The sequence below is a fragment of the Cryptomeria japonica genome, chromosome 11, assembly GCF_030272615.1.
Source record: "Cryptomeria japonica chromosome 11, Sugi_1.0, whole genome shotgun sequence".
In the NCBI taxonomy this organism is placed as follows: Eukaryota; Viridiplantae; Streptophyta; class Pinopsida; order Cupressales; family Cupressaceae; genus Cryptomeria; species Cryptomeria japonica.
The window spans coordinates 341,415,005-341,440,281 of record NC_081415.1 but is presented as its reverse complement, the minus strand read 5'-3'; positions in this window follow the sequence as shown (position 1 = coordinate 341,440,281).

Here is a 25,277-nt window from a genome sequence, read left to right as displayed (position 1 = left end):
GCATGATAAAGAAATTCTCTCAAAACAAACAAAGAAATGATGTGAACCTCCTTGTAGCATATAAATAAACGGAGTCAAGGTATGTGTGGCGATTTCACCTTGATGTAAAGGCTCTTATCACAGACACCCAGCTTATTAGATGTTTCCAGATCATCGAAATCATTCCTACAAGCAGAAAACAAAGAAAAGATTATGCCCCCAATCCTTACTCCTCTTAGTCAAGATAGACTTCCTCGAGTTACTCAGAGGGATAATAATCGAAAACCAATATAAAAGACAACACACAAATAAAATTTCCATGCATAGCTTAAACTGTTTAGTGATTGTTTTTAGTTTTGTTATTTTTCTTGTGTGCTCAGTGATAAATCTCTTCAGTAGTCAGGTGATAGGAGACTGACTCAGAGTGGATGACCTGGTATCACTGACAGAATGATGACTTGGTTGATACTACTTAGGACATGTAATGTGCTATGTCGATTAAGCTAAGACTAGGACATTGACCAGTTTCCATCCATGAGGGTTCCAACGAACCAGGATGTCACAAAAGTGAATGAAATATACGTACAAGCGAAAGCAATTATGTGTGAAAATGGGAAATGCCAACATCGTGTTGATAGATGGAGCGCTTGAGTACAAGAGGCGCCTGTTTGCCAGGTTTTCACCTGCTTGGCAAAGATTCCTTTTTCTTTTCTTTTTTTTACCAAGGTGCCTGTTTACCAAGTTTTCACCAGGGCATTTTCTCTCTTTTTCCTTTTTTTTCCTTTTCTTTTTTTAGGACATTTTATAATTTTTAGATTTTTTTTCAAGATATTTTTCAGCTGTATAGGTTGTTGGAGCAGAGAATGCTAAATGAAGAATTTATTCAAATGGATGATGTTGATCGGTTCACGGAGCTGTTCTCCTTTCGATGTTGAGAGCTGATAGGCACCAGAGCCAAAGACTGCAGTAACGATGTAGGGACCCAACCAGTTGGGTTCAAACTTCCCTTTGTTGTCTCGAAACTGTTGATTTTTTAGGATTTTCTCTTAGAACTAGGTCACCAGCCTGAAATTCTCATTGTCGAACCTTCTTGTTATATCCTCTGGATATTCTCTTTTGATACACTATGAGATGATCAAACACCACTTGCCAACATTCATCCAGTAATTCGAGCTCTTGCAATCTAGCTATTATGTAGTCTTCATCGGTAACAAGACCTTGCAAAGAAAATTTAGAGATGGTATTTTCACTTCAATGGGTAATATGGCTTCAGACCCACACACCAAAGAAAAAGGTGTAGCCCCAGTAGGTGTTCTAATACTTGTTCTGTAAGCCCATAATGGAGGATTGAGCTGTAGATGCCAATCCCTCCCATATTTGTTCACCGTTCTGTGTAAGATAGTCAGCGGGTTTTTGTTAGATGCCTCAGCTTGTCCATTACCTTGAGGGTAATATACAAATGAACAGTGTTGTTTAATTTTGAATTTCTCATAGAGCTCATCTAGATCTTTATTCTTAAATTATCCTCCATTGTCAGTCACGATGGATGAAGGTATCTCATACCTGTAGATGGTATGGTTTAGGATAAACAAAGCTACTTGTTTACCGGTCTCTTTAATGAGCGGAACCACTTCTACCCACTTAGTAAAGAACTCAGTGGCAGTTATGATTAACTTATGTCCGTTGGATGATGTAGGATATATCTGACCAATGAGATCAAAGGCCCATTGCTGAAAAGGCCAATGTGTGATGAAGGGCATGAGATCCCTTGCTAGAGAATGTATGAGATTTCCATGTAGCTGATACTTCTCACAAGTTTTAGAAAACTTTATAGCATCCTTCTCCATGTCTGGCTAGTAGTAGCCAGCCCATAGTAGTTTCCGAGCTAAAGTAAGACCATTCGAATGAGATCCACAAATACCTTCATGGACTTCTGATAATGCACGTTTAGACTCTTCAGTTTCTAGACACCTAAGCAATGTACCGTCCAGAACTCGCCTAAGCAAATTGTTAGCAATGATGATGTACCGTGAAGCATTTCGGGTTAGGTTTCTTTTCTCATTACGGGTAAGATTTTCTGGGATAATTTGGTCACGCAAATAAGAGTAGATATGGTTGTAGCGAGATGAGTCATGTCCAATAATAGAATAGACTATCTGGGACTCCGCAGAATCATAGGCAGGGCAATGTAACTCTTCCACTAGGAATTCAAAGCAAAAATTAGACTCTTGTAATTCTAGTATGGATGCCAAGGTGGCCATAGCATCTGCTGCTCTATTTGATGATCTGGGAATCTGCTAGAATGATACAAAAGTAAAAAACTTCTTGAGATCATCAACCATTCTCTTATAAGGCATCAATTTCTCATCTCGAGTCTGATATGTATCATTTATTTGATTGATGTTTAGCTGAGAATCTCCATAGATGTGTAATTCAACAACCTTCCATTTGATAGCTAGCTTGATCCCGTTTACCAAAGCTTCATACTATGAAATGTTGTTTGTACAAGGGAAAAGAATATTATAAGCCTTTGGGATTGAATACTTTTGAGGAGTGATAAAAAGTATTCCTGCACCAGAACCATTTTGAGTGAAAGATCCATCAAAGAACATCTTCTAGGATTGTTGAGTAAGGTGCATTATTGATTCATCTAGAAATTCTATATGCAGCGGTTGAGTGTCTTCAAGTGGAGCCTCAACAAGCTAGTCTGCAATCACCTATCCCTTGATGGCTTTGCATTCCACATATTCAATATCAAACTCTGTAAGAACCATGACCCATTTTGCCAATCTTTCGGTGAGTGTTGCTTTGTTGAGAAGATACTTGAGCAGATCAATCTTAGCTACTAGCTTGATGGAATGTGCCAACATATAATGTCTCAATTTTTGTGATGCAAAGACCAATGCCAAGCATCATTTTTCTATTATAGTGTAGTTCATTTCATAAGACACCAATATTCTGCTGATGTAATATATAGCTCTCTCTTTTTTATTTTCATCCTGTTGTGCCAGAAGTGCCCCCAATGATGAATTAGTAGCCGATATGTATAAGATCAATGGTTTACCCTGAATTGGTGGCATCAATATTGGTGGATTGGATAGGTACTCTTTGATTTGCTGAAGGTGTTGTTCACATTCTCGATCCCAGTTGTATATTACTCCTTTCCTCAATACCTTTGTGAAAGGTTGAGCTTTGTCTTCTAGCTGAGAAATAAAGTGTCTGATTTATTGGAGACGTCCCTGTAAACTTCTCATTTGACTGATGTTCTTCGGAGGTGTTGTTCACATTCTCGATCCCAGTTGTATATTACTCCTTTCCTCAATACCTTTGTGAAAGGTTGAGCTTTGTCTTCTAGCTGAGAAATAAAGTGTCTGATTTATTGGAGACGTCCCTGTAAACTTCTCATTTGACTGATGTTCTTCGGAGGTGGAATTTCCATTATAGCTTGGACCTTCTTAGGATCAACCTCGATTCCCTTCTTTGAAATGATGTAGCCAAGTAGTTTACCAGATGTCACTCCAAATGCATACTTTTTTGGATTTAGCCGAAGTTTGAATTTTTCCATTCTGTCTAGTATAGGGCCTAGCTCTTGAATATGTGTGGATCTCTTCATAATCTTCACTAAATTGTCGTCAACATAATCTTCCATATTCTTATGCATCATATCATGAAAGATAGTAGTTATTGCTCTTTGGTAAGTTGCTCCTGCGTTCTTTAGCCCAAATGGCATGACATTCCAGCAAAAAGTTCCCCATGCACAGGTGAAAGCTATCTTTTATTGATCCCCAGGAGCTATTTTGATCTGATTATAGCTATAGAATATGTCCATTAGTGAGTAAATCTCATACCCAATAGTCATATCAACTATCATATCAATGTTTGGCAATGGAAAGTCATCCTTCAAACAAGCTTTGTTGAGATCTTCGAATTTTGTGCAAACCCTAATAGATATGTCTACCTTTGACACATGTACTATGTTTGAAATCCATTCCACATAGTCTATAGCTTTGATAAATCCAACTTTTAGCAGTTTTTCTAGCTCAACCTTGACTAGAAGTGCCACGTGAGGGTGCATCTTGCGGAGTTTTTGCTTGACTAGTTTAACTCCTGGTGTGATAGAAATATGGTGCATGATAAGATCAGGATCCAGGCTTAGCATATTAGAGTACATCCATGCAAAATTGATCTTCTTTTCTGAAAAGAGATGAGTGAAATCTTTCAATTCTTCTACTGATAGTGATTGAGCTACATGAATGATGTGTGGTGTCTCTTGACCCCCAATGTTCACTGGCTAAGTTGGCTCGATCAATATAGAAGACCTCTCCTGGAAATGACTTGGCAGTATATCAAGTATCTCACCTTTAGGCACCTCAGAGAGGTTTTCACCCTTAGGTATGTCCTTTATTTTCTCCTTTTTTGATTCTGACACCGCCACAATGTGGTTTTCACCATCAGATCTTTTATTTTTATTTTTCTGATTTTTGCGACTAAGATACTTGATATCTATTTCAATCATGTTTTCACTCTGTTCACTGGTGGAAGAGTAGATGGGTTCAATTGCGTTGAGGTAATAGGCTAGCATATAGTCATTGGCTAAAGTAGGTACATTCATGGGTTGGTCTTGTAGACTACATTCAATTAATTCAGAATGTACCAAGGATAGAGCATGGATAGGTTCGAGGGAGTTCACGATATTATCATCACAACAGCGAATCGAAAAGTCGAGTTCTAGAAGACTACCTTGCGTAAATGTCTTAAGACTAGGAATATTTAGAACATGATTATTAAAGTGCACGTTAATATTTGTTGACCTAATCCAATAGACCTACTTGTAGCATCGTTCTCTACGCCAGACTGGACTTCATATCATGGTTCGACAGTAACAAGATCAGTAGATAGATTCTCATCATTTACATCAGAGGATTCAGAGTTTGATGTTGAGTATATATTGTCATAAATAGAACCGTTGTCAGAGTCATCAGAGTCATCAGATGAAGTTTCCGAGTCTTCTTCAAGTGGTTGAGTGAATGCATGTATGGTATCAACACCAACATCTTTAATGCTACAAGTTCCTTCAAGATTTGGCTCATTTGTCATTTGTATCTGACATACCTATTGACATAACCTTGATGGTTCTGTGACTCCCTGTTGTCTACTCCATTCAGCTTCCTCTGGAATAATGACTGGTTCTACTTCTGTAGCTTCCAATTATTCTTGTGTAGTCCCATACCTGATTTGTTCTATTTTATTAAAGGAGTATATAATAGATGAAAATTTTTTTGGTATTCTTCCTTCTTTCAGCCCTTGTTCATAGTTTGCTTGTCTTTTTAGTCAAATTTCCTGTATCTCTTTTTCTAGCTTTAAGTGCATCAGCTCTTGAGTGTCATCTGTGATATCACTGGACTCTTCTAAAGTTTCTGCAATGGATGTATCAGAGATGTGGTCTGAACCCCATTCATAATCCTTTGAGTTAGTTTTTGAATCATCTACTTGCTACCTACCAGTGTATGTGACTAGAACTTTCAGTGGTGCAAACAATTATCTGTTTCTTTCTACTTCATCTCTCATATCTTCTGGAACTTCAACTCCTTGTAGTGTTGTAGCTGATACCATTGGAACTTGAGTACTGACTATTTCTTCTCTCTCGATTGGTAGTTCCTCTTGTTCTTTTCTACACTCTGCTTTTGTTTGTTGAGCGTCGACTTCTTGTGATGTTGAAGGCGATATCCTTTTCTCCCACTTAGACTTAGAAGCATGTATTTGGTTTGATGTCTTTTTTGGATTGTATCCCAGTCCAACCTTATCATTTGCATATTTTTTTGTAGCTGAATTAGTTCAGTAATACCCTCTTAATGTTTCCCCAGGGGACCAGTGCCTGAATATCCCATGCGTTGGATCATTTTGTAGCCGAGACCATATTGGGTTGGGGAAATCTCACAATGTCGTACTTCCCTGTTTTGACTATCTTCCTTGAAAAGCCACTTAAGAACAATATCCTCTTCTATTTCATCTACCAAGGAAGTAGAAAACTGTACAAAAAGACCATCATATATGATATTCAGAGTTAAAGTCTGTGTTCTCATAGCCTCTGATGGTTTGCCCAACTGTTTTGGCGATGGAGGAAGAGAGACTAATGAAAGTACTGGTTCTATCATGTAGCCATCCATGCTAGTATTTGTAATCTTCAATTTCTTTTCTAAGTCCTTCATTAGAGCTTCTGGACTTTGATTTATAAAGGCTGCCCCATTATGAGGCACAAAGGTATCAACACCTTTTGTCAATGCATTACAGGGGAGATTTGTATCACCAGGGATACTGAATTCAACTCCGTTATAAGGAAGTTTTAAGCATTAATTGTATGTAGATGGAACTGCCTTCATTTCATGAATCCACAACCTGCCCAGTAAGATATTGTATGACAAAGGAAGATCAAGTACCTGGAAAATGACATCTCTTTCTACAAGTCCCACCCTGACTGGTAATGATACTAGACCTTTAGAGGTCCTTTCTGATAACTCAATGATGAAAGAATAGTACCAAACCGGTACTGAGAGGGGGGGGGGGTGAATCAGTATAGGAAAAATCACACTCTTAAACTGGTTTGTCAGCAGACACTATGCATTGACAGACAATCAGTAACATCGGTCCTAAAACATAGTACAACCGGCAAAAACCCAGAATAACTGACACACGCATAAACCGATTGATACCTATCTTCTCATATACTCTAACACTTCATTTCCATTTCACCCTAATACATGAACAAGTAATCTACCATCAAAGATATACACATGAGCAACTAGATCAACAAGATTTACCACTTGATAGAAAACAACAAAGCATCACATGAGGAAGACATCACACATAACACACATATTTTTCATGTGGAAACCCAACTGGGAAAACCACAGTGGGGATGAATACCCACAAGCTTGTTTTTGAACTCTTTAGAAGTCCGCTTTGTTAGGAGCCTTGTCTGGTTAAAGACTGATACAATAGGTTTTGTTAGGAACCGATCCTGTTAAGGATCACCCGGTTAAGGGATGGCAAGAATACCTGGTTAAGGGTTAAACCCTATTAAAGGTTACCTTGTTAGAGTATTTCAAGAACTCAATTGTTTTGAGTCACCCTGTTAAAGGATTTACAACAAGCCAGTTAAATCTACCTCGTTAAGGGATTTTCCAACTGTTAAGGTGGTTAGAGATCAAGAGGTATTACAATGATCTGGTGACAACACTCAATGCCAATGCAGATCCACTTAAGCTCCTCTTCACCTTCTGCACTTACACTCTATAGGTATCACTTCTCTCTTTTGGTCTGGCAAGAATCATGTATCCCTTATCTTGGATACACACACAACTTTTGCCAACAACCTTAGAAAGAGTCACAACATCGACCTTATAGGAAAATAAATAGGTCGGTAGCATAAACCCTAAACCCTAAAACCTGTTAGGTTAAGGAATTCAAACGGTTCAATCCAGACCGTTGAGCACACTGCATTAAATGCAATAGTCTTGATCGAATCTCCATCGCCCATTTTCCATTGATTTCATAGCGGCTGATAACCCATCACACGTTATCACCGTTTACAGACTTTGCACATTCTCGAGGTAGATAGGAACAATCTCCTTCATGCAAGATCCTTCACGCGCACAAGGCTTACATGGAAACATGATCTGTTCTTTGTTACCATGCTAATTCATCACACAAAGTCACTGGTTGAGCCACATAGGCTTGAAGCACTTCAACTGGAAACCCTGAAGTTGAGACTACCAACCGGTAGTCATACAACGCTTCCATGTGCCGGTTCCCATAACCATATGCCGGTTCACCTTGAACAAACACACCGCTTCACTTTGGCACAAATGCCGGTTCACAGTGTTACACCGGTTCTCACCTCTTCAGCATATTGACATCAATGACAACATACAATGTCATTATGTCCTCATACCAGTTCACATAATGCCAACAATCTCCCCCTTTGACATTGATGGCAATATACAAAGATATCTCTCTGCTTCACATCTTCTCCCCCAATTTCTGCAGATATCTTCTCTGCTTCACATCTTCTCCCCCTTCACATCTTCTCCCCCTTTGACAATAATGCCAAAGTGGAGGCACAAGCTTCCCTGTTCCATTATGCTGCTCCCCCTGAGGAGTAGCATCCTTCAACACATCAATCCTAAAGAAAAATTTGACTATGCAATACCTAACTGATGTGGAGCATATACTTTTAGTTTACCTCCTGAAGGGGCAACACCCCTAATTCACCTCTTAAGTACATAAATGTAGCCTTTGGGAGAGGCTTGGTGAATATGTCTACTAATTGCTCTTGACTGGAAACATGTTCCAGTGCAATCTCTTTGTTCTGAACCTTTTCCCTCAAAAAATGATACTTAAGCTCAAATTTCTTGGTTCTAGAATGTAAAACCGGATTCTTGGAGATGTTAATTACACTAGTATTGTCACAAAATATACTTACCAGTTCAAATACAGGAACTTTGAAGCCATTTAGTACATGCTTCATCCAAATTGTCTGAGTGCAGTTCATGAAAGTTGCAACATACTCTGCTTCCACTATAGACTGAGAGATACAACTCTACTTCTTACTCATCCATGAGACCAGTCTACCACCGAGAAAGAATGCACCACTGGTTGTGCTTTTCCGATCATCTATATTGCCTGCCCAATCAGCATCTACGTATACTTTCAAGTTGAAATCCTTGCTATATGGATACCACAATCCATAGTCAATAGTTCCCTTCAGATACCTAAGAATCCAATTTACTGCAACCAAGTGGGATTCTCTTGGGCTTTTCTGGAATCTTGCAGCAATGCCAACTGCATGTGCAATATCCGGTTTGCTATGCACTACATAATGCAACTTACCAATCATTGATTGGTATTCCTTCTCATCAACCAATGCTGAGTCATCTTCTTTGGATAGTTTACAACTAGTCACCATCAGAGTACCAACCGGTTTGCTATCTTCCATGCCAAAGGTATTCAACACATCTTTGACATACTTGGACTGAGTGATAAAGATTCCATCTTTCATCTGTTGGATCTGCAGTCCAATGAAGAACTTAATCTCCCCTATGAGTGACATCTCAAACTCTTTCTTCATCTCATCTGCAAACTCATGACTCATCTTGTCATCTCCACCAAAGATAATGTCATCAACAAATACCTCACATATCAGGATTTGATCTCCTTCAGACTTCAAGTAGATATTGCTATCTTCACTTGTTCTCTCAAATCCAATCTTCACAAGATGGGAATGCAGATGCTCATACCATGCTCTGGGTGCTTGCTTTAGACCATATAAGGCTTTATGTAGCCTACATACCATGTCATTGTCTTCAGATAGGGCAAACCCATCTAGTTGCTCTATATATACCTCCTCTTCAAGTACACCATTTAGGAATGCAGATTTTACATCCATTTGATATACTTTGAAACCTTTAAAAGCTGCATATGCAAGAAGCATACAGACTCCTTCCAATTTGGCTACAGGAGCAAAGGTTTCTCCATAGTCTTCTCCTTCTTCTTGAGCATATCCTTTGCACACCAATCTGGCTTTGTTCCTAATCACTATGCCATCCTCATTTAGCTTATTTATGAAAACCCATTTGGTACCAATGACATTTTTATGCTCCGGTCTGGGTACCAAAGACCATGTACCATTTTTCTCTATCTGGTCAAGTTCCTCTTCCATTGCCTTGATCCAGTCTTCATCTTTATGGGCCTCTTTGAATGATTTAGGCTCAAATTCAGAGATCATACATGAGTTTTCTTTGACCTTTCTTCTTGTAAGGATTCCTGCATCCTTATCTCCTATGATCTGCTTAGGATCATGATTCAGCTTGACATACCGAGGAATGGTCTTGATGGATTCCTCTTGCTTTTCTCCTTCATCCTCATCTCCAACAGTATCAGCATCTACATCTACCAGTGTAGGAACACTGTTACTGGTACTTGGTTGACTGACAACCAGTTCCTAGAAGGTTACAACCGGTTCATTTACTGCTTGCTCACTGTCGGTTTCCTCAATTTTCTCAGAGGTTTCATCAAATCTTACATTGATGCTTTCCATAATTCTCTGAGTCCTATTGTTGAAACACTTGAGAGCTTTGTGCTTGGTGGAATATCCTAAGAATATTCCCTTATCACATTTCGCATCAAATTTGCTCCAGTGCTCACTCTTCTTGATGTAACATTTTCTACCAAACACTCTAAAGTAGCTAACCATAGGTGTCTTACCGGTCCAATACTCATAAGGAGTTTTATCCTTACCTTTCTTGATGAGTACCCGGTTCATTGTGTAGACTGCAGTGCTCACCGCTTCTCTCTTAAAGGTGTGAGCTACCTTTCCTTGAATCAACATGGTTCTAGCTGCTTCAACCACAGTCCGGTTATTTCTCTTTGCTAGGCCATTCTACTGTGGAGTCCGGGGGGCAAACAGTTGCCTCTTGATGCCATGTTCTTCATAGTACTTTTTGAATTCACTGGAAGTGAATTCACCTCCTTGATCAGTTCTCAGGCACTTGATCCTTTTACCTCTTTCCTTCTCCACTAATGCTTTGAAAGCTTTGAACTTTACAAAGGCTTCAGACTTGTCTTTCAAGAATGCGACCCACATCATTCTTGAGTAGTCATCAGTGAGAATCATGAAGTACCTATCACCCTGCACACTTCTAGTTTTCATAGGACCACACAAATCAGTATGCACAAGATCAAGCAAGTTGTCAGCAGTGAAAGATTTACCTTTAAAGGTTGAGGAAGACATTTTCCTCAATTGACACTCTCTGCACAAGGTATTATCTAGTTTGCTTAGCACCGGTAACCCTCTAACTACCTTGATCTTACTAGCCTTCACAATGTTATCAAAATTTACATGGCAAAGTCTCCTATGCCATATCCAGCTATCATCAAATTTAGCCATAAGACATGTACTTATATTTGCATTCAACTGAAATAAGTTACCTTTGGCTACATGCCGGTGGCCACCAATTCACCATTCTTTCCTTTGATCCTGCAAACTCCATTCTTGAATTCCAGAGTGAGGCCATTGTCATTCAGTTGGGCAACACTCAGAAGGTTGTGTCTGAGACCATCAACCCAATACACATTGTCAGCACTACTCTTTCCATTCAGAGAGATGGACCCTTTGCCTTTGACCATACATGGTGCATCATTGCCAAAGTGAACCACACCACCATCATACTCTTCCAAGGATATAAACTTGCTCCGGTCACCAGTCATATGGTGAGAACAACCACTATCAATGATCCACTCATTGGAATTATCAAACCGGGAGACAAGAGCCTTCTTGTCTGACACGTCTTCCTTGACAGCAGCAAACACAATATCTTCATTTTCTTCATCCTCTGATTCCTCATCTGTGACACCTTCATCAACTACCACAAAATAGTTTCTCCGGTTTCCTCCTTTGAATTTCTTGAACCTTTCCGGTTTGTCCTTGTTGTCACCATTAGGACAATTTACAACAATATGTCCTATCCGGTTACAAGAAAAGCATTTCAAAGGTATCTTACCTCTGTATTTGCCGGGTCCTTTAGGAAGTTTCCTGGCAAGGAGAGCTTCAAATGCCATCAGAATCTCCTCATCATCCATTTCTTTGCTCTGTCTTGGTTCACCACTAGTGCTAACTTCTTTTCCTTTTCTGGATGGTATAACAGAAGCTTTAAAAGATGATTTAGTCTTTTGAACACTACCATCAAAACTATTTAGCTCATAGGCTGTCAACTTTGCAATGATGGAGTCTAGGGATACCTTAGTCTTGTCTATTAATCTCAGCTCTTGAATAGAAGCAACCCTTATTGCATAGACTGACAATAGGGATCTTAGGACTTTGCTTACTACAGTAGAATCTTCTATTTTACCACCTGCACTCTTGATATCTCCAACAACAGTTTTGATTCTTATTCCATACTGTTGAATGGTCTCACCTTCAACCATCTTCATATCTTCAAACTTCCCTCTAAGGCTTTCTTCCTTAGCTTGTTTTACATGCTCATCACCACCATAGATATTTTCAAGAGTATCCCATACCTCTTTGGGATTTACCTTATCTTGGACATCAATAAACTCAATGTCAGATAAACTACTAATTAGGGCTTCCATGACTTGCCCATTCTCCTGCATCTCTCTCTTTTGGTCATCGGTGAGAGTACTGGTAGGGGCGACATAGGCATTCTCAAAATAGCTCCAGTGTTGAGCACCCATGCTTCTGATGTATATCTTCATTCCATCTTTCCATATACTGAAATTTTCTCTGTTAAACTTTGGACCTTCCCTCTTCATCATTAGACTAGGATCTTTACCTCAAGCGGTTAAGCTTATAGCACGAAGGACCTGGAGGATGTTCTGATACCAATTGATAACTCAATGATGAAAGAATAGTACCAAACTAGTACTGAGAGTGGGGGGGTGAATCAGTAAAGGCGAAATCACACTCCTAAACTGGTTTGTCAGCAGACACTGTTCATTGACAGACAAACAGTAACACCGGTCCTAAAATAGAGTACAACTGGCAAAAACCCAAAATAACTGAGACAAGCATAAACCGGTTGATACCTATCTTCTCATATACTCTAACACTTCATTTCCATTTCACCCTAATACATGAACAAGTAATCTACCATCAAAGATATACACATGAGCAACTAGATCAACAAGATTTACCGCTTGACAGAAAACAACAAAGCATCACATGAGGAAGACATCACACATAACACACATATTTTTTCATGTGGAAACCCAACTGGGAAAAACCACGGTGGGGATGAATACCCACAAGCTTGTTTTTGAACTCTTTAGAAGTCCGCTCTGTTAGGAGCCTTGTCCAGTTAAAGACTGATACAATAGGTTCTGTTAGGAACCGATCTTGTTAGGGATCACCCAGTTAAGGGATGGCAAGAATACTTGGTTAAGGGTTAAACCCTGTTAAAGGTTACCTTGTTAGAGGATTTCAAGAACTCTATTGTTTTGAGTCACCCTGTTAAAGGATTTACAACAAGCCAGTTAAAGCCACCCTGTTAAGAGATTTTCCAACTGTTGAGCTGGTTAGAGATCAACAGGTATTACAATGATCTTGTGATAGCACTCAATGCCAATGCAGATCCACTTAAGCTCCTCTTCACCTTCTGCACTTACACTCTGCAGGTATCACTTCTCTCCTTTGGTCTGGCAAGAATCACGTATCCCTTCTCTTGGATACACACACACAACTTTTTCCAACAACCTTAGAAAGAGTCACAACATCGACCTTATAGGAAAATAGATAGGTCGGTAGCATAAACCCTAAACCCTAAAACCTATTAGGTTAAGGAATTCAAACGGTTCAATCCTGACTATTGAGCACACTGCATTAAATGCAATAGTCTTGATCCAATCTCCATCATCCATTTTCCACCAATTTCATAGCGGCTGATAACCCATCACACGTTATCACCATTTACAGACTTCACACATTCTCGAGGTAGATAGGAACAATCTCCTTCATGCAAGATCCTTAACACGCACAAGGTTTACGTGGAAACATGATCTGTTCTTCGTTACCATGCTAACTCATCACACAAAGTCACCAATTGAGCCACACAGGCTTGAAGCACTTCAACCGGAAACCCTGAAGTTGAGACTCCCAATCGATAGTCATACAATGCTTCCATGTGCCGACTCCCATAACCATATGTCGGGTCACCTTGAACAAACACACTGCTTCACTTTGGCACAAATGCCGATTCACAGTGTTACATCGGTTCTCACATATGCCGGTTCTCACCTCTTCAACATATTGACATCAATGACAACATATAATGTCATTATGTCCTCATACCGGTTCACATAATGCCAAGACTTTCTTCTTCATCATAGGCTTTAATTGTTATTTTCTTGGCTGTATCAATGACATTTTCAGAAAATCCTAGTTGCGTAAGCAGACTGTAAGTACATATATTCAACCCCGTGCCTCCATCTATCAAAACATGTTTAACTCTGTCTTTATGGATCATGGCTTCAATATGTAATGGCTGGTTATGTGGATGATTTAGTGAGTTGTCATCTTCTTTAGAGAAGGTCCGGTAATGAGGTGAAGTTAGATGACCCACCATAGACTGAAACCGATCAATATCTAAATCATTTGGAACATTAGTGGTGAGAAACACTTTGTCCAGGATCTCTTTGTGAGCAGAAGAGATTTTTAGCAATTCAAAGATTGAGATTTGAGCATTTGTCCTCTTGAATTGGTCAACAATGCTATTTCTGGAGGATGATGATGAAGTTAGCTGTTTAAATTTATCAAATGTTGATTCTTTTTGTTTGTTTGACGAGGTTGGTAGGTTTGATGGTGTTTGAGCTGAAGTTGAAGAACTAGCTCCTTGGAGAGTTACTTTCTTTTGAGAACGGGTCATAGCATTTGCATGTCATGATTCATGTTGTTTGTCTTTGATTATAATCACATTGCAATATTATGGTTGGGAAGACTCAATCATGTTGATGACGTTGTCATTCCTGGTATAAGCATAATATACTTTGGCACCTCCTTTTGTTTTTGAGGAATCACCTTGTTCATAGACAGGTAAGGGATCTTTAAATGCTTTGTGATCAGCATTTGTCGGGTGATTCCCGACAACAATTTTACCAACGTCTATGAGATCTTGAATCTCATGCTTGAGCTTCATGCAGTTATTTGTGTTATGATCTTTATTCCGATGGTAGTCGCAGTATTCATTTTCTGTCCACCATTTTGGTTTGACTTCTGGATCATATGGCCTATAATTATTTGGTAACATTATTAGGTTGTTTGCCGATAGGGTTTTAAAAGCAGATTTGTATGATTCTTCCAGAGGAGTGAATTCGCGTCTAGGTTTCGAAAGCCAAGGTTTCTCTTTGAACCACTCTTTTACCTTCTTTGGAGGATTTTTTGCTACAGTTTCAGCTGCTTTGAGTGCTTGTGTGCCACTAGCCAAGTTGAATATTATGGGCTTTGAGTTGGTTTTAACAGTGTCTAATACTCCGTCATTAACAATGTTCTTGTTGTTGTCTTTGTCATACTTCTAATACTTGTTCTTCTCTTTAGAGCTAGATCTTGGTTGTGTTTCTTTCCAAGGTGAGATATCTCCTTTCTTTATAAGCACATCTTCCATTCGGATAGCATTATTGACCATTTTGTTAAATGATGGGTGGACTTGCATTTGGATACTATGTTTCCATTCAGGGATCATATTGTTGACAAATATATCCATTTTCTTAGAATCTGGGATAGGCCGTGAATACCTAGAGAACATCTTTCTCCAACGTTGGAGGAAAGTGAGAAAAGGCTCCCCTCTTTTCTATTTGGTATTGCAAAGTTCGATCATAGTAACATGATGTCGAATGTTATAGGAGTATTGTTGTAAAAATAGCTGGATTAGTTCTTCAAAAGTTTTTATTCCCTTAGGTAGACTTGAGAACCATTCCATAGATTGTCCTCCCAAACTCCTCGGAAAAATGTGCATGAGATATGTTTGGTCGTGCATGAACTCCATACATAAAGCAAAAAATTATCTGATATGGTCTTGGGGATCTGAGTTACCATCATATTTGTCAAATTTTGGGATCTCAACTCGTGAAGGAAATGGAGGCATGTATAATTTCTGTCAAAACGAAAATGGGCATATTGTCTCCAGAGAATATTGTTTTGGGGACTTATCCTTGTTTTTCAGTTCTGTAATCTCATTCCGCAAGGCTTGTAATTGTCTATGTACCATTATTATAGATGATTCTTCCTTTTTTAGTAACGAGAGTCTGAACGTCATATCTAGTAGGAAGTTTGGCGCCTTGTTTTGCTAGTTCTAGAAAATAGTCTTCTTTTTCTCTAGCCATGATAACCTTCATCATTTTTCAGAAATATTTATCCTTTTGACATCTATGAATATTTTTTTTTGGAGGTTCGAATTCTTCAGAATCACTTGATGAGGAATCATTGTCGGTATCATGAATACTGAGGTTGTCTTCGTTATTTTGTTCTGTTCTAGGTATAGTGGGAGATAAAGGTTCATCATAAACTGGTATCTTTGATATTGAAGGTTTATTAGTTAGAGGATCCTCTTTGTAAAATGGATTATCTTTATATGAAAAGGGTTTCCCTTTGCCTTTGGCATCTTTCTTATGAGAACTCCTGGTTTGAATAGGCATTTTTATTGATTGGTGTAACCTAAAGTTGTTTGTGATGCAAAAGTCAAGATCAAATTCAGAGCTAGTTGTTCGGTTAACGTATTGTTTGAGAGAAGCAACTAAGATTTAGTCTGGTTTGAGGAATGATCTATCCTATATAAGACATTTATCTAAGTTGATTCGAGAGAAGTGACTAAGACTCAGTCTGGTTTCAGGAATGATCTATCCTATATAAGACGTTATCTAAGTGACTTAGGTTTGATAGGTAGTTGATTGAACTAGCTAAAAGATGATCGACCAAATCGTGCAACACAAATGGTAGAGGTACATTGTCTTGATCTGTTTATGCTCAGGATGATGATAACCAATATTATGCTCGTTGTAGATTGTTTTAGGCAAGTTTGACTGTTCTGGACTGACAAAATCAGAGATCCATACGATAGATTTTATAGGACCAGATGACAGTATGCTAGCTTTAGGACAATGACAGTAGTGTTTCATATGAGTTGTTGCCTAGTACCATACGACAGACTGTTCAGTGCAAAATTTTATCGTACGACACAGGATGAAGGCTCAAACAATAGACTGTTAGGACTGATGAAATATTGTATGACACAGAATATGAACCAAGACGATAAATAAGAAGACTCGTATGACTGTTTTTTGGACAGAGGCAAAATTATGGGTTTTCAATGACTGAGTATGACCAGATTTGAGATGGACTGAGTTTTTGATCGTTGACTGACAATGAGCAGTTTAGGGGTGGACTGAGTTTTTGACAGCTAAGGTATACTAGTTTATGACATGGACAAAGTTTCGACTAGGATAGACTAGTTTTGGACAAAGTTTTGACTTAGGATAGACTAGTTTTGACACGTACAAAGTTTTGACTAGGATAGACTAGTTTTGGACAGAGTTTTGACTTAGGATAGACTAGTTTTGACACAGACAAAGTTTTTGATCACTGAGTTGTTTCTTTTTTTCTCCAGTTTTGGTATTCCAGTTTTAGTTTGAGGGATGAAAACATATAAAACACGTAATATGAATAATTACTCCAATCATAGCATGCAAACACTACAGAATTTGGTGAGAGAAGAAAACATTCGCTTGTAGACTCAGGTACACACCCAATAGCTAATCAGAATACGGCCACTGAGTCTCACACAATTGATTCTCAATGCCGTATTAGCCAACTCCAAACACTAATTGGGGTAGGAAATGACAAGTATCTTGGGAGAGTTACTATCTCTCTTGCACAAAGATTATCCCCCCTTTCAAAGGTGAACCAGGTAGCTTCTAATTTTAATTGGAACTAGTAAGGGATTCGTTCGGCGTGTCGAGGTATAAACTCAATTAAGAGGTCTCCCAGCCTTGAAAACCAAGGTTTAATATACCCGAGGGTACAAAGGAGAGCTATTCCCGAGCATTGTCGTTGACTTGATTTTCATCAAATCACGTTTATTTTATAGTGGGTTGGAGTACTTGGCGTTTAGCTATTCCCACTTGGGTCGTTACCCTCTCACTGGCCGTAATGGCTATAGAGGTATTAGCTCCTTGGGAGGGCAGCCCCACTAAAGATATACAAATCTCAAACTTAAAGAAAAATGCCTCAAGGGTCTGGATTTTTGATTGTCTATAAAGACAAGAGAATACTCTCCTACCTCTCAAAATTTTCTTAAAACATGAAATACAGATTTGTTCTTTAACCAGATAGCAAGTTAGGTGCCTTAAAAAATGAATTTAATGAATACACAATGTTTGCTTGAATCTCCTCAGGCAACCTGCAAAGACAACGAATCAGTAGTCATATTGTGTTTGTGCGACAAGCATAGTCTTCGAGAAGCATTCTGCAAAAACTAATTAGGCTGTAAAAATTCTTCAGATAAACAGATAACCAACCAGGGTTAGCATCAATGTAATCAAAATTGAACATAAAACCTGAAGAATGAAACTTGCTTTTTAACCCAATATAATACAAAATCGTACGACAATTCTCACAGACTCGTATGATAATTCGTATAGGATCGTACGATAATTGAAGTTTGTCATTTTGGCATATAGGAAATGTCATACGATAATACGTAGAAACTATACAGAAAAAAATTGGAAAAGTAAAAAATCTAAAAAAAATAAAAATAAATAGTTAGTCTTGGAGGCCGAAAAAAAAGTAATCTTCTACCCCATGGTGGGCGCCAGAGATGTGTGTGTGAAAAAGTGAAATAAGAGTCCGATAGCTATAAGACACAACACTTCAATTAAGTCATTACATGTATGGTTAGATAGATATAAGCATGAAATATAAAACCATAACAAATCGACTAATTGCCTTCTAAAATATGCGAGTATAAGATTGCTCTAAGATTTGTATAAGCAATACCAGTGACTAGACTACACCGAGATGAAGGATTTAATCTATATGAGCATGAGATAAAGCTAAATGGATGCAAGATGGATGAAAGATTCAAGCAATATGGATTCAAGCAATAATGAATTCAAACAATCATGAGTAAACTAAATATGCAAAAAGCTAAACTAAGATGCAATAATCTCAAAATGCAAGCACAATATCTTCAATGACTCCAGAGCGAAAAGTGTATAATAATAAATCTCCAGGGTGTTTTGAATGAGATATGAAGGCTGAATTTATAGAGAATCACAAGAGAGATCAAGAAAAAACACAATTTAGAATTAATTGAAATAATTGAGAAATCAGATTCAGTTAACCTTGAGATAGATTCCAATTATAGTTTAATTGAAATGCATTCTGATTATAAGTTCGAGTTTGCATTAGGAATAAGAATAATTAATTCCATGCATTTGTGATAAAAATAGGTAATTCTTTGATTTATTCAAGAAAAGAGTCTTTTCAATGCAATTGAACTTCTTGAACTCAATAATTAAATTCCTTTAATTGCTTTTTTGATTTCAAGTTAATCTCAATTTAGAATAAAGAAATAATATCTCAAGTTTGATTTCTCTCTCAATTCAATTCTTTTATTTTATTTTCAATTTAACTCTTGCTTTGCAATTAATTCATCTTTTGTAATAAATTAATTCCTTTTTATGATTAATGGCAAATTTATTAATTAATTAAATATGCTAGGATATTTAATAAATTAAAATAGGATAATTGATCAAAAAGATATTCTTGGAATGATTCAATTAATTAAATAAATATTTAATTAATATTGAGTTTTTTTTGTTTTTTTTAAAGCAAGTTCTGCCTAGGGGGCAGTACCTATTATATTTCCACCAAAAAACTTACAAAGGGTGAAGGAGATGCACTCCTTAAACTACATCCCAAAGGGATCAGTTATACAAATACTTAATCCCATTACCCATTACCACCAACCTATCTCCTACTCCTTCAGGAAACAGATCAACATTTTCCTGGAGGAAGGCTTCAAACATTTCCATGTTTTTTTCCTTTACAATGCCAACCCTGTAGATGGACCAAGCCTTCTACATCTTCTTCTTTTTCCCTTCTGCCTACAAATAGAAATACCCCAGCATGCATCCATCTTCTGGATTGGAAACTATCCCATCCAAGGCTCTCATTACCTCTAGGTATATCCCTTCGTCCACCGTCCTACACAGAATTCCGTTCGCTGATATAGTGTGGCCCAACACCTGAATGATTGGCTGGAATAGATCTTCCATCAGTCAGTCGTCATGGACATGACCCCCAGACCAGTAGTCGGGTCCTATAATGACGACTACCGTGTCTTTCTCCTTCTCGTTTGCCTTCTTAAACAATCGCTCAACCTGCTCCTCAGGCGATTCCTCCTGTTCGGAAATCTTGCTGCACTTGCTAATGATGCCTAAATGATCTTCCATTCTCCCTAATGCTAGAAAAGAGACCAAGAATGGGTCTATAAATAATACTCTTTGCTGGTCTACAATCAATGCCACCCCATCCAAGGAAGCTTGAAATGAACCGACTATCAGACAACTTGTTTCCATACGTACTGACATGAATGAAAACTTGCCAAAGCCTCTCCCGATCTTCCTTTAAATCCACTAGTTTTCCTCCACAGATCCCATCACCCTCTACCTATGCCATTGAAAACAACCCAACTATCCAACTCCTATCCTTGTGATAGATCCACTGTCTCTGGATATGATCTCCTAAAGTACAATCGACATGGTCTCAGCCCTGCCAAATTCTAAAATTGAACCTTCCTCAATCCCCATATTCGCCAATTGGTCTACGACTTTGTTTCCTTCCTGAAACATGTGTTAAATGTGATATTCACCAAGGAGAGTCAAAAGAGAATTTATCCTCAGGATCCAAGATGCCAACCGCCAGTTCTGGAAACCGAACTTGGACACACCATTGAGGATGATATGAGAATCTCCTTCGATAATGAGTTTGTCTATCCCATTATTAACACACTAGTGAAACCCTACCTCCAACGCAACAATCTACCACGTTGTTGGTAGCTATGCCAACCGGACCCAAAATGGCATGCACCACCTACCCAGCCTCGTTTCTAATGATAGCTCCCACACCACTCCAACCTGGATTACCCCTACTAGCTCCATCAAAATTTAATTTCTTCCACCCTGCCGGTGGGGCCTGCCACAAGGCGTTTTTTCTGAGTGCTTTTCTATCATTTAATCTGTGATCACTAATCTTCTTGAAGGACCAAGATTTCTCCATATCAAAATCCCACTTTGCTAAAAAATTGTAATTCACCCCTTGGATTTTGCCATTGACAACCTCCTCTATCGCACTCTTAATATTAACCAAAAGGACATGTACTTCCAATGCTTCTTCCTTGAAAATCCTCTTGTTACGTTCCTTCCAGATACGCCAGCCTAGCATTGAAGGGCTAACAATCCAAAGAATTCCCCATTTAGAGAATTTACCTTTGGTCAGCCAAGATAAGAGAAAGTCCTTTAAGGTTAAATTTTTAACTGTGGGAAAGTGCAACAAGTCTAGAAGCCAATCCCAACATTGACTAGCAAATGGGCACCAATAAAGGAGACGATCTATCGATTCCTCTTGCTGCTTACACATGATGCACCAATTTGGCCCTGAGATCCCGATCGATTTCAATCTGCTGCTAGTGAGAATTCTACCATGGATAGAAATCCATAAAAAGGCCCTCGCTTTTGGTAGAGGCCACATGCTCCAACACAAGGTTGAAGGCCACTTACCATTCCTCTCTCTCTTCCTCTGAAAATCATAACCAAGATTCACTCTGTAGTCCCCCAATTTGGATGCACTCCACAACATACTGTCTTCCTCCTCTAAGGGGAACACCTTTTTAGTCAGGAGAACATCTGAGAGCCGCTTGTGATTTGCTTGATGTCATTCCCCCACACTCTTCCATGTCACAGAGGATAGGTTGGGAAGAGTTTGGAAATAGTCAGCCACCCACGACCCAACAGATGCTTCAATTTGGTTGACCCAATATTTATCTTAAAAAATGTCTACTATTGGCTCATCCCCATTTCAAGAATCGCGCCAAAATCTCGCTCTATTACCATTGCCAATCTTCTAGGTAAGATGTTCTGTGAGTAGCTTACGATTTTCCCAAATGAATTTCTAGAATGGAGAACCTCTTACTGAATTGGCCATTGTCAAGATTCTATTGGGAGAATTGGAGTCAAGTTATTTCACAACCAGAATTTTGCACCATAGTTTTTGAGGATATTTGAACATCTTCCAAGCCAGCTTGGCTCCTAAAGCCATATTTTGTAAATTCACCTTTCTAAGTCCCGCCCCTTCTTCATCCTTGGTCATACAAGCAGTGTCCCAGTTAATCAATGGAATCCTTCTGGTTTCCTTCGAGCCATCCCACAGGAATTTCTTAAGAAAACCATCCAGAGCCAGGGAATCTCTAGTACTTAACCTATAGCAAGACATGTAATAAGTGGGGATGGCCGATAAGACTTCCTTAATCATTTGAATTCTCCTGGCCTGCAACAACCACATGTCTTTCCAGGATGCTTCTTTGTGTTGACATTTGTTGATCACCTCCTCCCACAATTTGTTGTCAACTCTTCCAACAAAGAGTGGGACACCAAGATAGGTAATCGGAAATTCTCCCAGCTCAAACTCCAAAATTTCAGCAATTTTAGACTTGAGCCTTCTATTGGTGTTTAGGAATAAAACCATTGAATTGTTCTTATTCATACATTGGCTAGAGCATAACTCATAGGAATTGAGCACCCTTCTGATATATTTTGCCTCCCTGAAGAGGATTGTATCGTTAGCAAATTGGGAGTGAGAGATAGGCTCCAAATTTTCATGAATGGAGATCCCTCTCCAAAGGCTCAGACTAACCTGATTTTTAATGTTTCTCCCCAATACTTCTGCCATTAGAACAAATAAAAAGGGGGACATGGGATCGCCTTGTCTCAACCCATTAGTATCCTAGAAAAAACCACAGACTGAACCATTCACAAGAATAGAGAAATTGACTAAAGACATGCAGTGCTTAATGCATTGCACCCAATTTTTATCAAATCCAAACCGAAGAAGAACATCCAGCAGAAAGGACCACCTAACCCTGTCATACGCCTTGCTGACATATAATATAATAATCATACCTTGACTCTTGACTTATTGCATAGAATGGATGGTCTCCCCCACCATTAGAATGTTGTCCACAATTTCCCTACCTGGAACGAAACCATGTTGTTCAGTTGAGATGATCTTATTGAGAAGAGGTTTCAATCTGTTAACCAAAGCCTTCGACACAATCTTGTACAAGGAATTGCACAAAGAGATCGGTCGGAAATCCATCATGGTCGAACAATCTTGCTTTTTTGGGATCAAGACAATGACCGTGTTGTTCAATTCTCTGACAAACTTACCTTTTCTCTAGAAATCTTCCGCCACCTTGAAAATATCTTCACCCATGAATCCCCAACATTTTTGGAAGAATTCAGTTGTAACACCATTGGGCCCAAGAGCTTTGAATGGGGGATTATCAAATATGGCCTTCTTAATTTCCTGTAATGAGAAGGGCCGCATTAACTGTGCGTTATCTTATTCCGAGGCTAATTTGGGGATGGCATCCAATATGGGAGAAGGAAGATGGTCTGCATGGCAATCCCCTAGGAGAGCTTTGAGATGATTAACTGCTATGTCTTCTATAACCTCCGCCTCCTCTTGCTAGACTCTGAAAGCATCCTGAATATGGGCAATCTGGTTGTTAGCTCTATTGACCTTGATAGAAGCATGGAAAAATTTTGTGTTCAAATCTCCTTCTTTGATCCAACGGTCCCTTGATTTATCCTGCCAGAAAATTTCCTCTCTAAGCAAAAGTTTCGACAGTTCAATTTTAAGCTATTTTTCTCTGACAAACTCATCATTGGACATACCTGCTGAGATGATAATTTTGTTTAGATTATCCAACTCAGATTCCACTCTGATGTTCCACTCTCTAATTTTCTTCTTAACCATCTTGAGCCTTTTAACAAAGCAAAAGCTCGGGGTGCTTGAGAAAATATCACTTTCTATCCACCATGATTCCACATTTGGCAGAAAATACTTATCTCTCGACCACATACTTTGGAACCTAAAACTCCCTTTAATATTCATATTGACTTCCTGGGATCTTAATTAGACTGGGAAATGATCTGATATCAATAATGGGAGAATACAGGAGTCCAAGTTGAAAGCATAATCCATCCAATAGGGCCCAACAAGAAATCTATCCAATCTTTCCAATAATCTTGCAAAATTGGCTCTCCTATTGGTCCAAGTGTATTTACCGTTCTTTGGAATGACATCAAAAAGGTGATTCGTGGTCACGAAGTCCCTGAAATCTTCCATCACCTTGTTGGACATTAGCAATCCCCCTTTCTTCTCTTCTAGATCAAGTAGCACATTAAAGTCCCCTACTACAATGACTCTATCTTTGTAAATGGAGTCAATCTTGTCAGAAATGTCCTTCCATACCTTCACTTTCTCTTTAGTCTTTGTCGAGTCATAGACATTGACTAGGGGAAAAACCACATTATCTATCAAACTAAGAACCACTCCAAAAGTCCAATGCTCAGATTTATCCAACTCTGTCACCTTTATCTTCTGCGGGTTCCAAAGGATTCCCAATCTCCCAGCAGTGCCTCTGGCTTCTTGAAAAAAGCCTTCCCATGAATTGCAATAATGAAGAAAACTGAGAGCTTTGTCCATACATAACTTAGTTTCCTGGAATAAAACAATATCACTATCTGCTCTCCGCAACGCTCGTTTAACCAAGTATTTCTTGTCAGGGGCCGAAAGGCCCCTGACATTCCAAGTGGTGATCTTCATCTCTCACCAAGGGAGGCCCCAACTCCCTTGGCTTTTTTCATAAACTCAAAAACATTTATGATGCCTTTCTCCTTGGCTCTATCTTCTCTCCTTTGCTTGTTTGATCTTCTCCCCTGACTCCCCTTGGCCTTACCAAGCAAAATATTAGCGGATTGGCTAATACATCTCTAGTCTAGATTATCCAAAACATCCTCATGAAAGGAATCGTCATCAGATACTCTGTCATATTCAATTTCTATGTCAGAACAACCTTTCTTTTGTAAAATACTCTCCATTATTAGTGGGTTATAATCCCCCTCCTTCACATTTCTGCCTGTCCTCGGACATTCTCCTGAATTGCCATCGCTCTTGGATGCCCTAGGCGCATCTGATTTCTGGAGAATCTCCTTCTCTGGAGAAATGGTTCCCGTAACCACCTTATGTTCTCCAAGAATTTGAACCAACTTTTTGGTCGGTTTACTAATCCTAGGACAAAACCCTGCACCATGATCCTTAGACTCACCTTTCTCCCTACATGGAGAGGGAAGTTCAAACTTAACCTCTTGCTTCCATCGCCTATCACCAACCTTGAGGTAAATGGTGGAAGGAACCTTTTTGATTGCTTCTATCTTGATCATAGCATACATATAGGAGTCATTCTCAATAATATCTTCGTCCACTTCCAACAATGTACCCAACGATCTTCCTATGCATTCAAGACTAGATTCCCCCCAATACTCCATTGGAAGATTAAATAGCCTAATCCAAATGGGTTCCTTGTACACTTCTAATGAAACAAGATCAAAATTAGACTGCCATGGTTGAAGATACAGGTGGGCCGAACCAAAAAACCAGTTTTGTTGGTTCA